Here is a 21,940-nt window from a genome sequence, read left to right as displayed (position 1 = left end):
TTCATCAAGACTATAAAGATTATAAATCTTTATATAGCTCATGTTGGCACACTGAGGTTTATACAGCAAACACTATTAGACCTAAAAGGAGATATGGACTGTAATATAATAGAGGGCATATTAAGACTTTGCTGTCATCAGTAAATAGATCATCTAGACAAGAATAAAGGAAGATCTATATTAAACTGTACTATAAATCAAATGGATTCAGTGGACATTTGCAGAACATTTCATTTGACAGCTGTAGAACACATATTCCTTTTACTGGTACATAGAATGTTCCCTGGAATAAATATATAGTGGGCCATAAAACAAGTTTTTAAGAGCTCAAAGTCATAGCCTGTTGCTTTACTGATCACAGTGGAATGAAAGTTCACAAAAGAAACTTTAGAAATTTTAGAATACATGAAGATATAACTAATTACCTTATTTTTTCTTTTTGTGAAATCAGGTTTAATTTGCTATGCAGCTAGGCTGGTCTAGAATCACAGAGATCTATCTGCCTCTGCCTTCTGAGTGCTGTCATTCAAGATAAGTGCAACCATGTCAATCACATGCCATTTTTGAATGGTCAAGTGGATCACTGAAATCAGAAATCAGAAAGAAAAAAAGAAATCAGAAAGAAAGAAAGAAAGAAAGAAAGAAAGAAAGAAAGAAAGAAAGAAAGAAAGAAAGAAAGAAAGAAAGGTAGGTTTAATTCCTTGAAATACATAAGAAAGGAAACATGGACCTCTCAAATCTATGAGTACAGCAAAAGTGGCAGTAAGTATTTTGTAATATCGAGAACCTACATAAGGAATTAAAATGTTCAAGTAAATAGTCATAGTTGCTTAGAAAAGGAAGAACAAACCAAACCCCAAAGCAGTTGAAGGAGATGACTTATTGAGTAACCTGAGCTTCAATTCCTCGAGCCCACATAAAGCCAGATGCATTTGTACCTGTTTAATCCAGTGCTCCTGGATGGAATATATTTAACATGACACTAAAATGTAGAATCCCATGATCATAGGTTGGAAGGATTAATATTGTCCACACTGCCCAAAGAGAACTACAGGCTTCCCATCAGAACAGCACTAAAGAGAAGCAATTGTGTAATTTATATGGAAGCACAAAAGACCCTGTATTAACCAATACTGCTGCAAACAAAAAGAGCAAAACTCACAATATATTATTTTAGGACACATTTCAGAGCCATAGAAACCACGGCATCCTGTATTGGCATAAAGCCATACAGCCCAGTAGAAAAGACTAGTGGCCGCAGAAGTCAGGCCAAAGATCTACAACCGAGTTAGTTACTCTCTGTCGCTGTGGTAAAATACCGTGAACCAAAAGCAGCTTAGGGAGAAGGGCTTATTTTAGCTTATGGCTCAAGATTGATGGTGTGGCAGTTTGAATGCAGATGGCCCCAGAGGTATTAGGAGTGGGATATTGCTGCCATGGGCCTAACCATGATTTTGTTTGGAGAAATATGAAACACTTTGGGACTCTGGACTCCAAAAGGCAGTTGAACAGTTTACGTGACACTTAATGGACCACCCTAGTAGGAGCATGGAAGACAAGGTGTTGAGGGTGATTTGACCTGTAAAGGACCCGCTTAAGATGTTTTCAGAATGAAAGCATATTGTCCAGAGGCCATTCTTATGACATTTTGGCAAAGAGTGTAGCTGCTTTTTGCTTTTGTCCAAAAATATCTTCCTGTGGCTGAATTGAAGAGTTTTGGATTAGTAGTGATGGCAGAAGAGATGTTGCAACAATCTGATATTGACTATGTTGCCTGGTAGTGACCACTTTTGTGCAGATCTATAATGAAAAGGAACAAACTGAGTAAGGAAAAATGAAAAATACACAGTTTGAGGAGAAAAGGACCCCCAGGAAGTATGCATTGCTCAAGGAGATAAGTGTACAGGAAAGACTGATGGAATAAAGGAAGTGGTGACCTCAGGTCAAGACTTCACTGATGCAAATGGAATGGAAGTAGGGGGCCATGTTCTAGTACTAGCAAGCAGCAGAACTCAGCAGCTTTTAGCCATATGCTTCTAGCCTTCCAGTCAAGGATACAAGAAGAGGGTTTGGAATCTCCCTCCACGGCTAAGAAACGCTGCCAAGGTCAGGCATGTGTCAAGAGAGTGCTTGTATGAGGGCACAGAGAGGCCCTTGAGTGAAGCTTGAAGGTGAAGTCTGGGCTGCCAAGATGTTAGAGATGCCAGAATCATGGGATACTTGCTTAGGAAAGCTGCAGACCTGGTGTGGAAACAGCCCACGATTGAGAAATGTGTTGCACTCAACAAAGCTGAAAGAAGTTGGAGCTATGAAGAGCACTTTGATGTCAGACATGGAGATGCAGAGCTTCGAGTTTATCCAGCTAGTTTTCAGTCTTTGGTCTAGTATTTCCTTGTCTGCTCCCTTTACTCCCTTTTGGAATGGTAATATTTATTTGCCATTATAAGTTAGAAGTATGTGACTTGCTTTTTAATTTTGATTTTACAAGAAAAGATTTTGATCTTTTGACTTTTAAACAGTTTTGTGACTGTGATAGACTAAATGCATTTTGCATTATGATATGACTCCAACCCTTTGATGGTCAGGGAGTGGGATGTAATGGTGTGAACAAGAATGGCCTCCATAGGCTCAGACATTTCAATGCTTGAGAGGGATTAGGAGGTGTGACCTTTCTGGGATAGGCAGAGCCTTGCTGGAGGAAGTATGCCACTGGGATGGGCTCTGAGGCTTCCAAAACCCCAGCTAGTCCTAAGTACCTTTCTTCCTGCTTCCTTCAGGTCTGGATGTAGTACTCTCAACTACTTCTCTAGCACCGTGTCTGACTGAGTACTGCCATGCTTCCTACCATAATGATAATGGACTAAACCTCTGAAAACTAAGAGTTTCCATGGCCACAGCATCCCTTCACAGCAATAGAAAACAGGCTAAGACAGCTAGTGTCCATCAGGGTAGGGAAGGGCAAGCATGGCAGCAGAGGCCAGAAGCCAGATGGTCACATCATCTGCATGTGGGAAGCAGAGAAAGCACAGAAAATAGTGCATTCTAAACTTTGACTGTACAGAGCATAGGCTACCCTGATTAATCCTGGAACTTTGTATATCACTGAGGTAGCCTTAGGATTCCAGGCAACAGAAATACATCACTTAGGACAAGGGTGGTATCACAGAGTGAATCTAATGAAAACTTTGACTACTATTTACTTCTGAATAGCAGTAGAAGTGCTCAGAAATGTCTACAGATGCTACTGGCAGGAGACTTTGCTGTATACTCAGTAAGGAAAGACATTCATTTACATAAACTTTCAAAAGCATTTATCATTGACACAGTACTACGTTGTATGCTATAGACATCCCATCCTTCATAGCCGCTATGGCTGTGGTCCAGGATTACACACATGTCAATGGAGTGGAGTGGTTTCTAGTCTTTCTGTGTCTTCTGCATCAATGACATTTTGTAAAGTACAGGTCAGTTATTTTATAGAATGTCCCTTACTTGATCTGTCTGTTATCTGATTTTAATTAGAGTCCTGGTTTTCATATCTGGCAGGAATTGTATGCAAGTACTATATCCTTCTCAGTAGAGTTCCAGGAGACTGCTGGCATTCATGTGGGATGAAGTTTGAGTCATTTAGTTAAAGTGCTATCCATCACATTATCTCATAGTGAAGTTACTATATAGTTAGTCATTTGGGGGGATACAGTTGGGGACCACATAAATGCTGTGCTCCTTATCCACTTCCTTTAACATAGTGATTTCTGCTAAAATTAATTATTACTATGAGGGCTATACAATAATCTGAATTTTAAGTTATCTTCTAATGACACAAATAAGATCCAAGTGTGGTAGGCTTGGCTGTCTGCCTAGCAAATCTTGTTGAATTTTTCTCTCTCTAAATCACCTGAATTTTGCTTATGTACCTCCCCCATCGGCAATCTAACAAAACTGGTCATATGCAGGTCCTAGAGTGGTGTTTAATTGATAGGTCAGTGAGCCAGTCCTTCTCTTTCTTGTTTGTTCTTGAGGAGTGGGAATCTGACATGCACTCAGTCAGTTTAAGGAAGTTTTAGGGTTTTGTTTGGGATGTTGGACTGGAAGCACCTCTTTGCAACTGGGCTCATTATTTGACAGGATAAAAATCAGTGCTGTGTATCAGAAGGGGACTATCAGAGAAAAGGTGGGTCACTAGGGACTGTTTCCAGCCTGGAAGTCAGTCGGTCTTGAAGTTCTGTGGTGGTCACTGATGTGAGCTGCTTCAACAGTTTTAGATGAGTTTGCTTGTGTTGGTTTAGATTCGTTGCTCCTAGAGGCAAATAAGCACTAATAATCTTTACTTGGCGTTAAAAATATGATAGGAAAGATGGATGAAACCTTTTCAGCAGCCAGCAAAAACTAAGTACCTTTTCTTGTCCTTACCAGCTTGGTGACAGAAGCATAGCTTAAGCTTCGAGGAGGTTTCAGTGGCAGAACAGTATGGAACCCATCTACCCATGGTCCCATCTGCACAGGCACGAATTTTTAGTAGTGACGGCTAAGGCTGTGGAGAAGGGCTGGCTGCAGTTGGACATTTAGTTACCTCACTCATTCCTTCATTCAACACGCTGACTGGAAACAGTGAAACCAGACGCTGGTATGGTATGGCCACATGAAGCTCAGAGAGGTCATCACAGGTGATGCGGTGATTGCAGGCGGATGTGGAAACCAGCATTCAAAAGCTTTGATGCATTCATTCATAAAGTCTCTCCTCTGTCCTTCCCATCTCCCTCTCTCCTGTTCTTTTCCTTCGCCCTCTCTGCTTTCTCCCCCCTACCCCCCCCTTTCCTCCTGTCTCTTTTTTTTTCTCATAGCCTCTTCCATGTTTCTTGTTTATTTCAAGGCTCACCAACCTAATTTTATAATAACTAATTGAGAACATGGTAGTTAATTAAGACATTTAAGCTGCCCACTTGTGTCTATTAGTATACAGATGGCTGCAGTAGACCTATCCCTACAGGTAAGGATTTGGAGCAGGAGTTAGGAGGAATTTTGAAGTTAGCTATTAAAAATAATTATAGTTGCCACAGCCAGCCGAGAGCATCATAGGATGCTTGGCCCATAGTGCCTTTCTTCTTCCCTCTCAGGATGGCCCTCTCAGTATTAGCATGCTTTTTCTCATTTGAATTCTTGCTAAGATGCCAGGTATGATAGCTCCATCCTGAGGGTTGAAGTAACCATTCCCACATTGTTTCTCATTTCATAAAGTGTGATACATCTACCAATGACATTGGATCTGCACGTTCCCATGCCCCATTCCACTACTCAGAAAAAGTAGTCCCAAAACACATATTTGAATAAGTTTTGTAGATGATGCTGATATAACTGAAGTTAAAAAAACAACTATCATCCTGTCCATGCAGAGCTGCCCAGCATCTGTCTTCTTACCATCCTCCATCCCTAGCTATTGTCTGGTGTACGCATGTAGAACCCATTCAAGAATTCCTCACACAGTGCTTCACTAGTGAACCCCGATGTCTGGCTTCTAAAAGTTTAGGTCAGACTTGCATCAGTACAGAGGTTGCACCTCTCGACTTTAGACCTTGTGTCTTAGTTAGGGTTTTACTGCTGTGAAGAGACACCATGACCATGCCAACTCTTTCAAAGGAAAACATTTAATTGATGCTGGCTTACAGTTCAGAGGTTCTGTCCATTATCATCATGACCAGAAGCATGGCAGCCTGCATGCTGGAGAAGGAGCCTAGAGTTCTCCATCTGAATGACCGGCAACAGGAAGTAAATGCCATTTTGTGCATGGCTTGCACTTCTGAAATCTCAAAGCCCACCCTGCAGTGACATACTTCCTACAACAAAGCTGCACCTTCTCCAACAAGGCCACACCTTCTAATAGTGCCACTCCCTATGGCCAAGCATTCAAGCCATACCTATTCAAACCACTACACCCAAGAACAGAGCCCCCAGTGACCAGCATTTTAAAGACATTTTCTTACCTCTTATCTGAAGTTCAAGTGTAGAGGAGGCCACTTGTAATTTATTTAGTATAATGCCATATTTCTACCTTTGTGGGAAGCTTTTTAGGAACAAGACTAACTCCTGAAGCAAGGCAGATGGGAATCAATTGCTGTAAGATTGTGAAGCAAGGCAGATGCAGGCAATCAATTGCCGTAAGATTCGATGAGCTGTTGCTAGGAGCTGACTCTTGCTTCCTAATCCCTCTCCCTGTCCCTGCTCTCCCTCGTGCGTTCTTGCCCAGTTTCTGCCTCTTCCTTACCTTCTGTGTCTTTCCATCCCTTTTACTCTTCATTGCCGTGTGCTTTCTCCTTTCTGTGTGGTCATTTACTGGATCCTCTTGCCTGTCCTCCTCCCTCCTGTCTACTCTTGGGAGGAAACTTACTCAAGGGGACAACATTACCATTTGAGGGCCCAACAAGATGCTAAAGGACATGTCTACCACCCTGGATGCTAACCTCAGACATTTTAAGCCTCCAAAGAAGAGAATCCAGGCTCTGAGACCTCTCTCTCCTTTACTCCCTCAGCACGAAATCAACTTTATGTTCACCAGCTCTCAAGCCTATTGTGCTCAACCCCAACACACACACATACATTTCAGTCCAAACAATGAGTGTATTGCTATGTACTGGGCGATGGGTAGCACTGTCACTTGGGGAGGAGGGACTCTCATGTGTAGCTCTTGCTAATTCCTGTGGTGTAAATTCTCCCACCACAGCTGACTGCAAACTGTTAGCCGGATATCAGCCATGAGGACCTGGATGAAGATACTTACATGGAGTCTCATAAGTCAGTCAGGCCTGTCTCTAGACCACAGTTAAGGAAGGGTCCTCATTTGCACCGTGATTCCATCAGTACACATTTGAGGTTAGCCATCAGTGTGTGCATTGCTGTAATTTAAAACAGCAGATGACTGTTCACACTCCAACAGACTCAACTACCGTGGAAATCATTAACAGCAGCAGTATATGATAATTGTCACAGCACTACCTTTTAGTCTGATTAAGTACAAGCCAATCGCAAACACTGCCAAAAATATTTAAACCTTTCACTAATTTGCAAACTGTTACTCTCTTTCATGTGTCTGAGCTCAGTCAAAATACCACTTAAATTGACATAACTTTTTGAAATATAAATGTCATAAGATTTTTATTAATATTCAGTTAAAAGTATAATATCACTGTTACCTTATTTCTTGTATTTACATTTCACGTCATTTGGGTGGGCTTTTATTATTCTTAGGTAGCTTCGCATTCTGTTTTATGATACATTCTTTCCAGCACGAGCTTTGCATACAGATGGAAATGTTGGGAATCTGGATTGGGCTGATTTTTTTTTTCATTCTGTTATGTGATTGATCTGGTCAGTGAACAAGAAATTCTTCGAGGCCATCCATCACTCCAGGCAGCCGCTGAGCTAAACCTTCTAACTCACTGCTTCCAGTCAGTCATGCAAGATTCGGGTTATAAATATTGAATGCACAAACAACTGTTTAAATTAGCTCTCCTATCTGTTTTATGCAATTTCAGGAGATGAGCAAGCTGATATGTTGTTTAGCAGCAAGAAATAGAAAACAGTGAATTCAGCACCACCCTTCCATACATCACAGAACTCGTCCTGTTGGCAAATATTTGGATCAAATTAATTCTTATTACCTTGAGTTAAATTAGAATTAAGGCCACCAAGCATGGAGTTTATGTAGCATTTTTTTTTTTTTGGATTTTATAGTTGAACAGTAGGACTGTTAGTAAATTTAGCAATCTGTCATATATATAGTAGCCAATTGTTAAATACTTCTGTGAATTTTGTTACCTCGTTACAGTAACAAAAACAGGGCAGTATTTGGAAAATATTTGGGCAGGAAGGGAAATAGCAGCAGCTGGTTTGTCCGCACCGTTGTGGTGAGCATGCAGAGTCCTGGCTTGTGCAGGTGCGTGTGCTTCTGTTGGAGCTGTAGCGAGCTTGCACACTTTCATTGCCAGTGATATGCACAATAGATAAAACACCAACTGTCTGCTTGGACTCCTAAAAGGCTTTTGTATGCAATCAATTTATGTAAACGTCCCAAATCTCCGTGTCTTAAACTTATTATTCAAATTATATTATGCTGAGATAATACAATTTCAAGTCAAAGATGTGTGTCTGCACCTTCTTTAGTAGCAAAAACAAACTGACTCCTGAGGAAGAAATGCTTTTTCTCACTTCCTGAGCTTGCAGGGGTTTCAGCAGTTTGGCAGTAGAATTTCAGCTTCATGGGTTAGAAGGTCAGGCTGCTGTGGCAGACACTGTTCACTGCCAATACTCATTCCCTCTTTTCTTGAAAAGTGTTGGTCTGGATAGCCATGACCCCAGCTGCTTCCGGCCATTGAAATGTAACTGAAGCTTTCTGGGCAGGGCTCGTTGCGTTGCCAGAAGCAGATTGTGTGGCTATCTCTAGCTAGCTACACCAAAGTCACGGAAGGTGAGCTAGTTCAGCTGGGTCTATGGCTGTCCTGGCCAACTCAGCCACTTGCCCCTTTAATCTGATTAGTTTGTTTGATTGGCTTTGCAGCTTTGTTCTTTCCTCCAGAGACCCAGGGCGGAGCTCTGGAACACGGGACCAAACACTAGGAGTCTCCTGCTGTCCTGGAGGCTGCAGACTGCCTTGAACTGCATCTGCCCAGATTTGAGAGAGTCAGCCTCATTCTCATCCCAACTATGATTCCTGATGTTCTTGGAGGCTGACACTTTCCCAAGGATGGACTACTTCTCTTCCACCGTTAATTATCACAGTCTTTTTGATATTGTCCATGTGTTTTCTTTTAAAACACAGCCTACAGTGGAATTTTAAAATCAGAGTTTACCTGTCCTTATGTGGAAATGAGCTAAGCCTTGTCACTTACAAATGAGTACTATGAATTACTAATAAGTATTTATGATGATGAAAATCACATCCGTGGGGAAGTCAGGAAAGTTTCTTCATCTCTGTGGTCTCATCTCTCAAATCTTACTTCTTTTCTTTCTTGGCCCATCCCAGCCTTCCTCACTGTTCAGTGCTCCTAGCCCAGGGAAGGAGACCAGTTTCTAAACAGTGTGGCAACGTGGTTGCTCCAGAGGTATTGCCAAGCAAGCAGAGCTGCTTCATCACTTCCTGGCCTGAACGGTTCCAAGGATCTGTGATGCGGTGCTCTCAGGGTTCTTCAGTCTAGCTCAGATCGTTGTGTCCAGCCAAATCTCCTGCCCACTCCTTTCCCCTATCTGTCTCCTGTAGAGCCCAGACTGTCTATAAGACTGTTGGACTATGAGCTGGACATGGTGGCACATGCCTTTAATCTCAGCACTCCGGAGGCAGAAGCAGGCGGATTTCTGAGTTCGAGGCCAGCCTGGTCTACAGAGTGAGTTCCAGGACAGCCAGGGCTATACAGAGAAACCCTGTCTCAAAAAAAACCAAGAAGGAAAAAAAAAAAAAAGACTGTTGGACTGTTGGGTCCGCAAACTTTATAGCCTCAGGGCTCTCTCCGGCTCCTTCTTCTCTTCTGTAGCCGTTCTCTCCATCTGTGAAATGCCACTGCCTCTTTAAAACTGACTTAGGCTCTTCTTCACCCTGAACCTGGCTCTTCCATTTGAATGCAGATCTAAAGCATCTACTCTGGTTTCTATAGCATTCTCTGTATGTTCTGTAACAGCATTTATTCAGTTGATTCATAGTCATTTACAGGTCTGCCTTTTCTAGTAGACTGTGACATCCACATAGAGATGAACTGTGTTTTAATTTTCTACTCTGGTATCTAAGTCAGCATTTGGAAAAAAATAACTATTCAGAATTTGAAGGATATTTTATTTTCTAACAAGAAAACAAGCTTGTTTGTTTTTCCTTATCTTTTCTTTTTTTCTAGAAATACTTGTTTCAGATTATTGTCTTTTTTTTTGTTTTTAGAAATGCTTGTAGAAATACATTTTTAGAAAAAAGGGAAAGTAATTTTAAGTTGTCATTACTCGTTCACTGAGTACTAAGAGTACGTGATTATTGAATGCTACCCTGAGAATAACATGTACCCTTGTTCATCAGTTACTCAACAGTTGCCCACCCAGGTCACTGCTGCACACACTTTCATCAACCCACCATTGTGGTTTCCTTACATCCATATGTGTTTCAAATGATTCATGTAGCATGCGTGTGCAAAGGTGCCCCAGAGTTCCCACAGGGATTGGTTCTAGGACTCTTCAGATACCAAAATGTGTTTGCATACAACTTGCATGCACCTTTCCGTATATTGTGAATCATCTCTACATCACTTGTAATAGTTAATATAGTATAAGAGCTATGTAAATAGTCATGCTGTCCTGTTGTGTATGTACAATAAAGATGGTATTCCCTGCAAATATTTGAATCCACAGTTGGTCGAATCCTCTGGTATAAAACCTGTAGAGTCAGAGGACTGATCATATAAAGAAAAGTAAAACCTAAGACAAAAGGAGCTCACCTCCAGAAAAAGAATACTCCTTTCTCTTTCAGGCCACGTCTGCTCATGGTTGGGCTGAGCCTGAGCTGTGCCTAGCTTCAGTGTGATCTGGTTCATTGCTGCTTTAGGTCTTTTGAGGAAGAGGTCAGTCAGGTCCATCCCTTTAGCAGACGTAGAACTCTGACTCCAGATAAAACACATTTAACAGATTTACACATGTGTGACAAGCTGTCCAAATGTTAGTGTCTTCCTCTGTTTTACACCTCACACTCCAGGCCCTTGGACCACTGGTACTCTTCGTCCATATCATCAGTACCTGGAGACCCAGATGTCATTGGAATTCTCTGCTGTCCAAGATCCGGTTCTTCCTGGCTGTGCTGGCTAGGTTTTTTTGTCAACTAGACACAAGATACAGTCATTTTGAAAGAGAGATGCTCAATTGAGAAAAATGCCTCCATAAGATTTGCCTTAATCTTACGGAGTTCCTAATTAGTGACTAATTGGTGATTGAAGTGGAGGACTCAGCCCATTGTGGGTGGGCAGTGGCCGTCCTACAGTGAATAAGAAAGCAGAAGAAGGCCAGTAAGCAGCATTCCTCCATGGCCGCCATCAACTCCTCCCTCCAGGCTCTGGGCTTGAGTTCCTGCTCTGATTTTTTCTGGATGATGAATTATGAGCTGTAAGATAAATAAACGCTTTGTGTTGCTCTTGTTCATCATGTTTTATCACAGCAGTAGAAACCCTAACTAAGACACTGGCCCAGAAACAACTGAGAACGGCTTCCCAGTGCTCTGTGAAGACCTAAAATGCTTCAGAGGATATTCAGCTCTCTTGGGACCCCATTGAGCCTTGGTAGCTGAAATCCTAGAACTCAGCAAATAAAATTCTCCCGCCCTCTCGTTGCATCATCAGCACCTGGAGACCCAGGAGGAAGTTGGCAGAAAGGTGCAACTTGCCTTATAGTTACCCTTGTCCTATTAACTTATATCCAAACTACTAAAAGTACTCTTATAGCTGTAGAAATAGTTTCAGCTTTCTTTTTTAAAAAATTTATTCTTCTCTCATAACACTCTGACCAGAGTTTCCTGTCCCTTCTCTCTTCACATTCCTCCCCCACCTTGCCTCTCTTCCATTTTCTTTTAGAAAAGGGCAGGCCTCCTGTGATAGCAGCCACACATGACAATGGGACTAGGTACATCCCTTCGTATCAAGGCTGGTTGAGGCAATTCTCTAGGAGGAAAAGGGGCCCAAAAGCTGGATTAAAAAAAAAGTTAGAGACAGCCAAGAGAAACAGGATTTCTCTTGCTGAAACTGTGCAGTCATCTAATTCGATGTGTGTAGGGTGTTTTTGCAAATGAGAACTTAATACTTTATACTGTCTTTTAGGCCTCATAAACTCTAGAAGTGAGAGTAATCTGAGAGTAATCAATACTTAAATTTTATTAATTCGCAATGCTGTAGTCTGTATTGAAGACTGTATTAAGACTCCGATGATGAAAACATTTAATTGCACTAGTATATTGAAGCTTTTTTGGCAGTAAGACCTAATGACTCAATTCTATCTTTTATCTATGTGGAAATATAGGTGGGAGGTCAAGCAAGATGCCATCAGTCTCACTTCAGGTCAGTTCAATTTATCTAAAGATGATCTATAGAACAACAAAAGGAAGTGCCCAGTTATGTAAGATGCTATGATGTTTGTCAATCTTTTTTAAAAACTTTTTTATTGGTTATTTTATTTACTTACATTTCAAATGTTTTCTCCTTTACAGTTTCCCCTCCACAAATCCCTTCTCCCCCCTCCCCTGCCTCTACGAGGGTGCTCCCCACCAGCCCACCCACTCCTTCTGCAGCATCCTAGCATTCCCCTACACTGGGGCATTGAGCCTTCACAGGATCAAGGGGGTCCCCTCTCATTGATGCCAGATAACGCAATCCTCTGCTATATATCCAGCTGGAGCCATGCTTGCCCCCCCCCCCGTGTACTCTCTAATTGGTGGTTTAGTCCCTGGGAGCTTTGGGGGGGGGGGAGTCTGGTTGGTTGATGTTGTTGTTCTTATGGGGCTGCAAACCCTTCGGCTCCTTCAGTCCTTGCCCTAACTCCTCCATTGGAGTCCCCACGCACAGGCTGATGTTTGACTGCAAGCATCCACATCTGTATTGGTCAGGCTCTGGCAGAGCCTCTCAGGGGACAGCTATACCAGGCTCCTACCTATCAGCACGGGCTTCTTGGCATCAGCAATACTGTCTGGGTTTGGTGTCTGCAGATGGGATGGATCCCTAGGTGGGGCAGTCTCTGCATAACCTTTCCTTCAGTCTCTGCTCCACTCCTTGTCCCTGCATTTTCTTTAGACAGGAGGAAATCTGGATTAATATTTTTGAGGTGGGTGGGTGGCCCCATCCCACACCCTGCGGCAGTGCCTATCCAGTGGATAAGATCTCTACAGGTTCTCTCTCCCCTTTGTTAGGTATTTTAGTTAATGTCCTCCCTGTTGGGTCCTGGGAACCTCTTGGGTCCCTGGCATCTGGGACTTTCTAACTAGTGACTGCCCCCAGTTCCCCCTCCCCCACTGCTACTCACCTCCTTTCAAATTCCTGACCCTCTGTGCTTTTTCCTAGCTCCCCCCTTTTTACCCTCCTCCTCCTCTCTTCCCAGTTCCCTCTCTCCCTCTACTTCCCAAGATTATTTTCTTCCCCCGCTGAGTAGGATTGTAGTATCTACACTTTGGTGTGGTCTTCCTTCTTCCTGGGTTTCATTTGGTCTGTGAGTTGTATCATGGGGACATTTGTCAATCATAAAAGCTAAGTAGAGCCAGGGGTTTACCAGCTTCAACACAGTAATGGCTATTAGTAAAAAATTCTTAAATTATTATGAGAGTCTATCTATACATAAATATGTTTATTCATAAATATACATTATATTTATGAGGTAGGGTGTGTGTGTGTGTGTTGAGATAGAGGCTCACTGTGTTGCCAGTGCTATTCTCCAGCTTGCAGTCCTACTGCCTTAACCTTCTGAGTACTGAAATTACAGCAGGGCCAACCATGCCTATCATAGAACATAAATCTCATATGAACACTTATAAGATTCTTCTTATATTGGCTTTCATATACTTTTCATGCTTCAAGGAAGCATCGAGGATTCTGGGTGGAATAAAGTCTTGCTGTCCCCCATGTGGCTATTAGGTGCCACAAGGAGACCTCTGCTTTTGCCATGCATTTATCAAGTACCTCTACATAGTCCATCAGTACACAAAGCAAAGATCCCTGCTCCCACAAAGTCCATGTTCTCTCTTTGTAGCCTGAGTGCCTTGTCCTAAAACTGCCTGGTCACCATCTTTCTTAGGTTTTACTCAAAATTGTTGGCAGCAGAAGCCCTGTCACGCACCTGTCTCAGGGCCTTTGCTAGGTTAGAAGAGCCAGAGGCAGCAGCGGCAGCACATTTAACAAAGAGACCGTGTCAGTTGATCCAGTGTCTGCCGAATGATCTGCCTGTGCATTGAGTTTGAGCGGTTTTAAAAGAGCCCTCAGGCAGTGCAGGAAATGACGGTGAGTTTAGGAAAGCTTGGTCTTATTGCAGGGTGTGGCTTCCACCCTGTCAGGCTTGGCTTTCTTCCTGAAGGCTAGTTTGGTATCTCTGCTGCCTAGTGCAGTGAGGGTTGAGTTCATCATCCGCCCACAAACATCAGGCCTTCCATTTTCCAGCCAGGAAAGTAGAGAGTAAATGTCTTTAGACTTTTGCCTCAGCTAACTGAGCCTCCATCTCTATGTGACTAGACATCAGACCACTGCTGACACAGTGTCTGTTTTCTATAACTTGGATCTTTGATACCCATGAGCAGCTTTGGTGTGCATCTGTTGGCTTAGAGATATATAGGGCAATAGTATAAATATAACTAAACTCTAAAAGCAATCTATGACTTGCTATTCTGAAAGTTATAACTTGCCAAGTATAGAATCATCATCTGAATCTCAATAAGATTTAAGCTGCAAAATATCTATAAACGGGAGAGCTTTTCTGGCTAATACTTTGTATGGCAAATGCTCCTTTCCTCCCTCACATATTAGAAAACTGTGGCAACTGTTTTCCCTGCCTTCACCCATTATATATGTCGGAGACTGGGGCAGAGTAACGATACTAGACTGTTCTAAGCATAAAGTGAGTGTGTGTTCAGACGACTGAGAACCCTGCTACAGTGTTTCACAATGTTTAAAGCTCTCTATTGTGTTCCTCTTCCCTGAATTGTTTTCAGTGTGATTAAACATTCATTCCCCTCTAATTACTCTTGAAATACTTTAAGAAAAGTCTTTTGATTTGTCACATGACTTTAGGAAGCATCACAGAACTTTAACTCAGAAACCCCCAGTGACTTATACCTGTGTTCTTAACTAAAACCCTGGGTAAGTGACTTAAGTTTCTGAGAACCCAGTTTCTATGTATGTCAAAGGAGAAAATCTCTACTTGATGTGGGGATTACTATAGAATGATTTTTAAAATGTTTTAAGCAAGGCAAATTCTAGGTCTTATTTTAAAATGGTCACAATGTCTTTTTCACATCAACTGTCAATGGCGACCCTCAGGGGAGGGCAAATGGCAAGGAGAAAATCACATCGCATCAAATACTGAGCACATCAGACAGGGCAGGGGAACTGAGTACATCAGACAGGGCAGGGGAACTGAGTACATCAGACAGGGCAGGGGAACTGAGCACATCAGAGAGGGCAGGGGAACTGAGCAGGTCAGACAGGGCAGGGGAACTGAGCAGGTCAGACAGGACAGGGGAACTGAGCACATCAGACAGGGCAGGGGAACTGAGCAGGTCAGACAGGACAGGGGAACTGAGCACATCAGACAGGGCAGGGGAACTGAGCACATCAGACAGGGCAGGGGAACTGAGCACATCAGACAGGGCAGGGGAACTGAGCCTCTAACCCAGGTTCTCTGTAAAATCAGCCTGTGGCTTTTGTTATGGTGATCAGAATACATAGTGTTACTTCTCTGGATTCGCAGTTGTAGCATCTCAGTGGTAGTTCTTAAAGCATTACTAAAGTGACAGGGTTTAGAGATTTTAACTTGAGTGGTAATTTTAATTAATAATCAGTGCAGAGCATGTAAAAGGTGTTCAACTGATTTTATTTTCAAAAATATTCTCCTTATTTAAAGCCATTTTAGTTACGCTGTTCAGGAGCACCCATTTTTTCATGTGACTTTTGTTTAGAAATTACAGCTAGCTGTCATCCACAGCTAATGCTCTCTCTCTTAGAAGGGAGGGAGGGAGAGGCAATGAGAGGGAGGGAGGGAGAGGGAGGGAGGGAGAGGGAGGGAGCTGGCCACTCCTACATTAGCTTACTCTTAACTGGTAGGAGTAGGAGACAGCTCTGCAAGTGAGAAAACCCAAGGCCTGGGGAGTCATCTTGCCCCAGTTCCTCTAAGCAGGTTAACAGAACTGCAGCCCCAGCTCACTTCTGCTGGGCCCTGACAGTCCATGTGCCATGACTTCATTTTTCTGGCTCCCAGATAGGTTAGGACAGTGGCCAGCAAGTACAGGACTGGCCATGAAGCCTGATGACCCAAGCTGAGTTCCTTAGAGTCCCTGTGGTAAAGAAGAGAACTGACTCCTAATAAGTTTTCTTCTGACCTCTGAGAGTGAGGCACATTAATTAACTAATTAACTAATTAATTAATTAATTATCTGTAAACATGGTGGCCTATCAAATAGTATTTTAGGATCTGCTTGGCATTTTAAAATGCCCAGACTTACTTGTTTCATTGTTTGCCGTGTGTCTGAGTCTATTCCTTCTCTTCCGGCCACCCTAATGGCAGAGTCCTTGGGAGTCCCGGGTCCTATAATCACACTGGACCTCCCCTCTACACCGAAGCCAACGGTCGTTGAAGCACAAGCTCCTTAAAGCAATACTAATATAGACATGTAGTTAATAAGACAATTCTTGCGATTTGTACTTTAACTTATATTCAGTTTTCTTTATCACTCCTGTGTCAGAGCTCTTTGTCCCCATTTCACTTTATGAAGGGGTTCATTTTATGGTTGAGGATCTAGTCAGAACCTTCAATTTTCGTTCAGAACTGAGATATTTTTCTCTCATGTGCCTCACCTGAGCCCCATCGGCCTGTGTCCGGAGGCTCTCCCATGGCCATTCTCTCTAGAGACGCACAAAGCCTGTTCTCTCGGGGGAGGTTCTCCTCTCCTCTGCCTGCTCGATGACTCTCCTCACTGTTTCAGGCACTAGCAGGCCTGGAAATGTTTCCGGCTTCCCTCCGGCTTCCCTCCGCTCCTTCCCCAACATTCCTGAATGTCCTTGCTATCAGGCATCACAGTCCCCTGCCCACCTTGGTGAGGACTGTGGTCCCCAATTGTACCATCCAGTTATCCTTCCCTCATTTTAAAAAAGTAATACAAGTGTGTGCGCACTTACCATTTATTATTCTCTCCGACTCTGGCTGTGCTACATTGGTTTTTAAAACATTTTCCCCACACCCTTGTGCAAGCTGGCTGACACAGAAAACTTCTGCAAATATAACTTTAGTAATTTGGGTCGGGGGCAGGGAGAAAAAACAGGAAGTTCAAATGTACTTTTCCTATACCAAATTTCCAAGTTGGAACTTTGTATTTCTGGTGTTTCCCATACTGAATGCAGTGAGATATAAGCCCTAGAACCCTTTTAAGATCCGAGACCATTCTGAGTTAGCTCTAGTGGTTACCAAAACAAGCCCAGTGCAAAGCCCTTTAAATATCCACAGTTTGTATCTCTCAGACCACATGCCATCACTATTATAGGTCCCATGGCTTGAAACTATCGAGTCCACCCACCTCTTTCTCCTTCTATGCAACCAACTCCGTGGACAGAGTCAGTGGACATCCCTGTCTTTTTCACTTTGTTAGCACTGACACTGTTTGCATCCTAACCTAAGTCCCTGTATCAGTCATGGAGCAGCCTCTTCCTGGGACATGCATGCTGAAAGGGAAGCCCTATTTCTGGGACAGCTATTACCAGAGTCAGTACTGCAGTGGGATCTTTGGAAGCTTTTCAGAGGCTCACTCAGTCATGTCTGGGCAGTACCTTACATTATCCAAACAACACAGGAGCAAACACCAGCTGAGTGTTTGCTGGACTCTGGACTCTAACATGCTCAACCCTGTGTTTGGAAAGTAGATTGTACATACTATCCTTACCTTGGCATCTGTGGGAACTGGCTGTCTAAGCTCTTACTGGATCACATTCTCTATACCTTTCTCCCAAGGCAGAAGTCAGATCTTGTAGGAGATCTCTGTGGACATCAGTATTGAGAGAAGTGCCTAGACATTCAGTCATTCACAACTCAATGTGACTAGACTTGTCCTCTCCTGAGCCTTAGGGTTTGAGTATGTCTTTAAAAGAAGTCATTATGGCCTAGAAAGATAGCTTAGTGAAATGCATGACACACAAACCTAAGGACCTTATTTTGATCCATAGCACCCATTAAGAAAGAAAACAACAACAACAAACAAACGGATGTGGTTGCTCATGTCTGTAGCCCAAAGACTGGGGAGGAAAGAAACAGGAGGATCGCTGGGGTTCACTACCCAGGCAGTCTAGTCAGTTGGTGAGTTCTGGCTTTAGTGAGAGATGAGTTGGAGGATGATTACAGAAGCTATCCAATGGCAGCCTCTGGCCTCTAAACGTGCATGTTCGAGCATGCACACACAGACACACTCTTTAACCTCCACTTGCCCAAGGCAAAACATCTTATCTATCGGGTACTTGGGTCACTGGTAATATGTCTGACTTCACAAAGGCGGAGGCCATAGTAATTCTTTACAATGCCTGTCAGCCCAGGGTCCTTCAAGGCTACCAAAGAGAGCAGGCAGGCATAAATTATTTCACTGTCTCTGGGAAACTCGCAGTCTGGGGACATTGCCCCTCCATTCTGAGATGGAGACAATAAAGCCTCTCTCAGTAAGCTGTCGTTAGGATTCACATTTCAAGATCGTATATGAAGTGGTCAATACATTCATCACCCAGACATCAATCATCACCCACTCTCTAGATCACATCCTAGGCCACTGCCAACTGTCTGGAAACACTGTGCTGCAGTTGTTTTCATTGAGAAGGGAGGAGGAGGAGGAGGAGGAGGAGGAAGAGAAGGAGGAGGAGGAAGAGAAGGGGGAGGGAGAGGAGGAGGAGGAAGAGGATGTTGATGATGGCACTGATGATGACGATGATTATGATGACAAATTTCACAAAGGTTTTGAGAGGACTGAATATATTAGTGCAAGTACTGTGTACATAATAAGAGTTCAATAAAACTGATGTATTATAAAAACAAAGTAACACCTGAGAGCTTTTAAAATCAGAGAACAGTGTTGTTCAAAGTGGCCATTGCTGTGAGATAAGGAAGTTGGACCACAGTGTAATACGGTGCTTTTCCTCTGTGAAAGCTTCTGGTAGGAAAAAAAGAGTGTTCTTGGTGAGAAAGCTTATTTACATTCTGGTGCTAGCTTCCTGTCATCTTTGTTGATCAATAATAAACAGCTTCAGACCAGATCTTTGCTGTTGTTTGTTTTCTTGGCACAGGATACAGTAGGCAGTGAGGAGATTCCTTTATACACCTGGCCTGAAAAATCTGTTTAAGATATGTTACTAAGGTAAATAAAAATTTTCTCCATAACAGCTTTTTGCTCATTTGTTGCAGTTAGCATAAACCACAGCTGTCTTTTGTTGTTGTTTGGTTGTTGGTTTGGTACTTAGTTTGTTAGTAGGTGACATGTATTTGTATAAATAAGTTTGGAAATGACACTGCTTGGCAATGAAACAGAATCTGGTGTTATTCAGGAAGGGATGCTCACAAGTAAAGACAGTCTTGATTCATTTATAGCCAAAAGAGTAACATAAAATTAGTAAATATATTATATTACTCTAGGGTGTCCAGAGAAGCATTCCTGGTACCTGTGTTGTGTCTTTCTTCTATGGCTTTGGCTTATGAACGTAGTGCAGTGATGGAGACAGAGAAGTCCCATAATCCATAGGGAGCAGAGTGGAGTGCCTGGAGTGGGTGACTCAGCTCAGACTGAAAGACCTGTCAAGGCGTGACTCCACATCACAAAGGAGAGGACTGCTGCCCCACCCAAAAGCAGGCAGAGAGCATGGTCTCTCCTACACAGTTTCCCTAGGACTGACTAGCTGAGGCCATCAACATCTGGGAGGCAGTCTGTTCTACAAAGCTGTCTAACTTGCACCAACTTTCATCTATATTCCTAGAATAAATATTTAACTAAGGCTGTGATCACTCAGTCGGGATGATACAAAATGAAACGAAACAGAACAAACAAAACAAAAGAAAAGTAATCTTTATAGTCATATTAGATCTTTATCTTTTGTTTGAAGATGAACTTTAGATATTCTTTTTAATTTAAATGTATTATTTTGAGAATTTCATACTAGAGTACTATATTTATAACAGTCCCCTCCCTCTTTATGCTGCAACTCCTCTTATGTCCTTTCCATTCTTTCTCAAATTTCAGATCTATTCTTTATTAGTTACCTACATATGTATACATGCATACTCACTCACATACAAAATCTACTGAATCCATTTAGTGTTGCTTGTATATACAATGTGCTCCAACCACTTGGAATTTGATAACCTATCAGGTAGCTGCTCCCCAGAGAAAGCTGGTTCTCCGTCTCTCATCAACCTTAGACTGCCTATGCCGCTTCATGTAGGAGTGAGGCCTTGCGAGGTTTCCCTACCTGCATCGGCATATTCATTAGTTTTGCCATTATGTGGGTCTTATCTAAGCAGCCATAGCATTGAGATCTCATGGGAACAGACTGCTGTGTCTAGAAGACACAGTCTAGCAGCAGATGAGCTGATCTGCTGGCTCTTACGGTCAGTTATTCCATCTCCTCTGCCATGCTTTTTCCTGAGCCTCAAGTATGGTGCAGCGACTGGCTGTGAGCATCCCATTGTCAGGCACCGCCTTTATTTTGACCAACTGTAGTTCTGAGATAGTCTCTATGTGTCATCAAAAGGAGCTTCCTTGGAAAGGAGTGAGGGCTGCACCTATCTGTGAGTAGAAGGGCGAGTGATCTGAATGCAGCTAGCTTATTCTGGCTTAGTAAAATACCAATAGTTGATTCCCCTAATGGTTCCTAATAAAAATAATACTCTAATTTTAGAAATGTTCTAACTCCTTTTGTTGTTTTAGATAAAAAATTTTTTAAATTTCTATAATAAGGTTTTGATGGGAAATTATTGACAACATTTTCCACAGAATTACAGTTGAAAACATGAAGATTTGGTGGTAGCTGTTTTGGAAAATTTTCAGTCTAAAAAATAGATTCAGTAGATGGAAAAAGTCTCCACAGAGAGACACAGAGAGGCAGGCTGCTTTGTGCAACTATATCTTCTAATTTTCTCTTCTAAGTGCCCCATAAGGCTGTGCAGTGAAGACAGTAACCCTCTGTCGAGGCAGAGAAAAGAGGTGTAGGTACTGTGGCCAGAGGGGTCTCAGAGCACAGAGGAAAAATGTTTCAAAAACCCAGAAAAGGGATCATTTGGAAATGCAAAAGAAAATGGAGATGCTTAGAGTGGATTGGATTTCCTCCTCAGAGGGAGAGGCATCCTGTCACCTCACACGGTACCAGAGCTCCACCTGCTGTACGAGAAAGGCAAAGAGGCAGAGCTGGGGCTGTGAAGGGCTTTCCCCACCCCACAATTAGCAGTTGATATTTTTGATCTTATGTTTCTTTACTCAAACCAAGTTGTTGACTTTCCTTATTCTTTCACTCCACTCATCCCTTGTCTTCCTGCTAATTTCAGTTTGAAAGATTTATGTTATCATTTCAAAAGTTGGCAATTCAAAGAAAACATGATTGGAAAGTATATTTGCTGGTTTGTTGATGTGTCTAGAAATACATATACATAAAGTGCAGTTTAGATGCTTGGTATACCTGCATAAACATAGCATGCCTGTATTAAACATAGCATGCCTGTATGAAACATGGGATGCCTGTATTAAAGGTGTGTAGCAAAGAGTGGAGAAGAGAGAGGCTGTATTGCCGCTGAGGAGAACAGCTCTGGCTTTAAATACTTGTGTTCTCTGACATTAATTTGATTGCCTCCGTGGGAAAGTTATTTAACTTTCTTTGTGAGCTACAGTTTCTCCAATAAAAAAAAAAATCTTAGGATAATGACACTGGCTTTTTTCTGCCTCATAGAATTCTTATCAGATAGAAGCTCAGGTAATGCCCAAGTTATCCAGCCACCACACTCCAGCCTCAGCCATCTGTAATGAAGCTCAGAACCAGAAAAGGGCTGCATGCATGAGAAAGGCTAAGCCCAATGTCTTACACTTGGCTATAAATTAAACCTATGAGCTACAGTACTGCCACAACATAAAGCTGGGATGTAAAGTAAGCACAGTGAGCTGTTTTTGTGTGCACTTGGGTGTGTCCATGTGTCTTCTCTCTATAGTTACATAGAGTTTTTAAAAGGA

The 21,940-nt window shown here is 42.5% G+C and overlaps 1 protein-coding gene across 7 annotated transcripts in view; it reads left to right on the top strand.

Annotated features, from left to right (window-relative positions):
• Cfap20dc (CFAP20 domain containing) overlaps positions 1 to 21,940 on the top strand; it is a 235,166-nt gene that overhangs the window by 36,493 nt on the left and 176,733 nt on the right. Inside the window, exon 1 of one of the 7 annotated variants that reach the window (XM_006518107.1) lies at positions 12,044 to 12,065. The exons of the other annotated variants lie outside the window; for them this stretch is intronic. The gene's annotated coding sequence lies outside the window, so the exon portion shown is untranslated. Of the gene's footprint in view, positions 1 to 12,043; positions 12,066 to 21,940 lie in introns of those variants that run through there. 7 annotated transcript variants of the gene reach the window in all.

Source organism: Mus musculus, chromosome 14 (assembly GCF_000001635.26).
Source record: "Mus musculus strain C57BL/6J chromosome 14, GRCm38.p6 C57BL/6J".
Taxonomy (NCBI): domain Eukaryota; kingdom Metazoa; phylum Chordata; class Mammalia; order Rodentia; family Muridae; genus Mus; species Mus musculus.
Note: the sequence above shows the minus strand (reverse complement) of the source record. Positions and strands in the feature narration are given on the sequence as shown.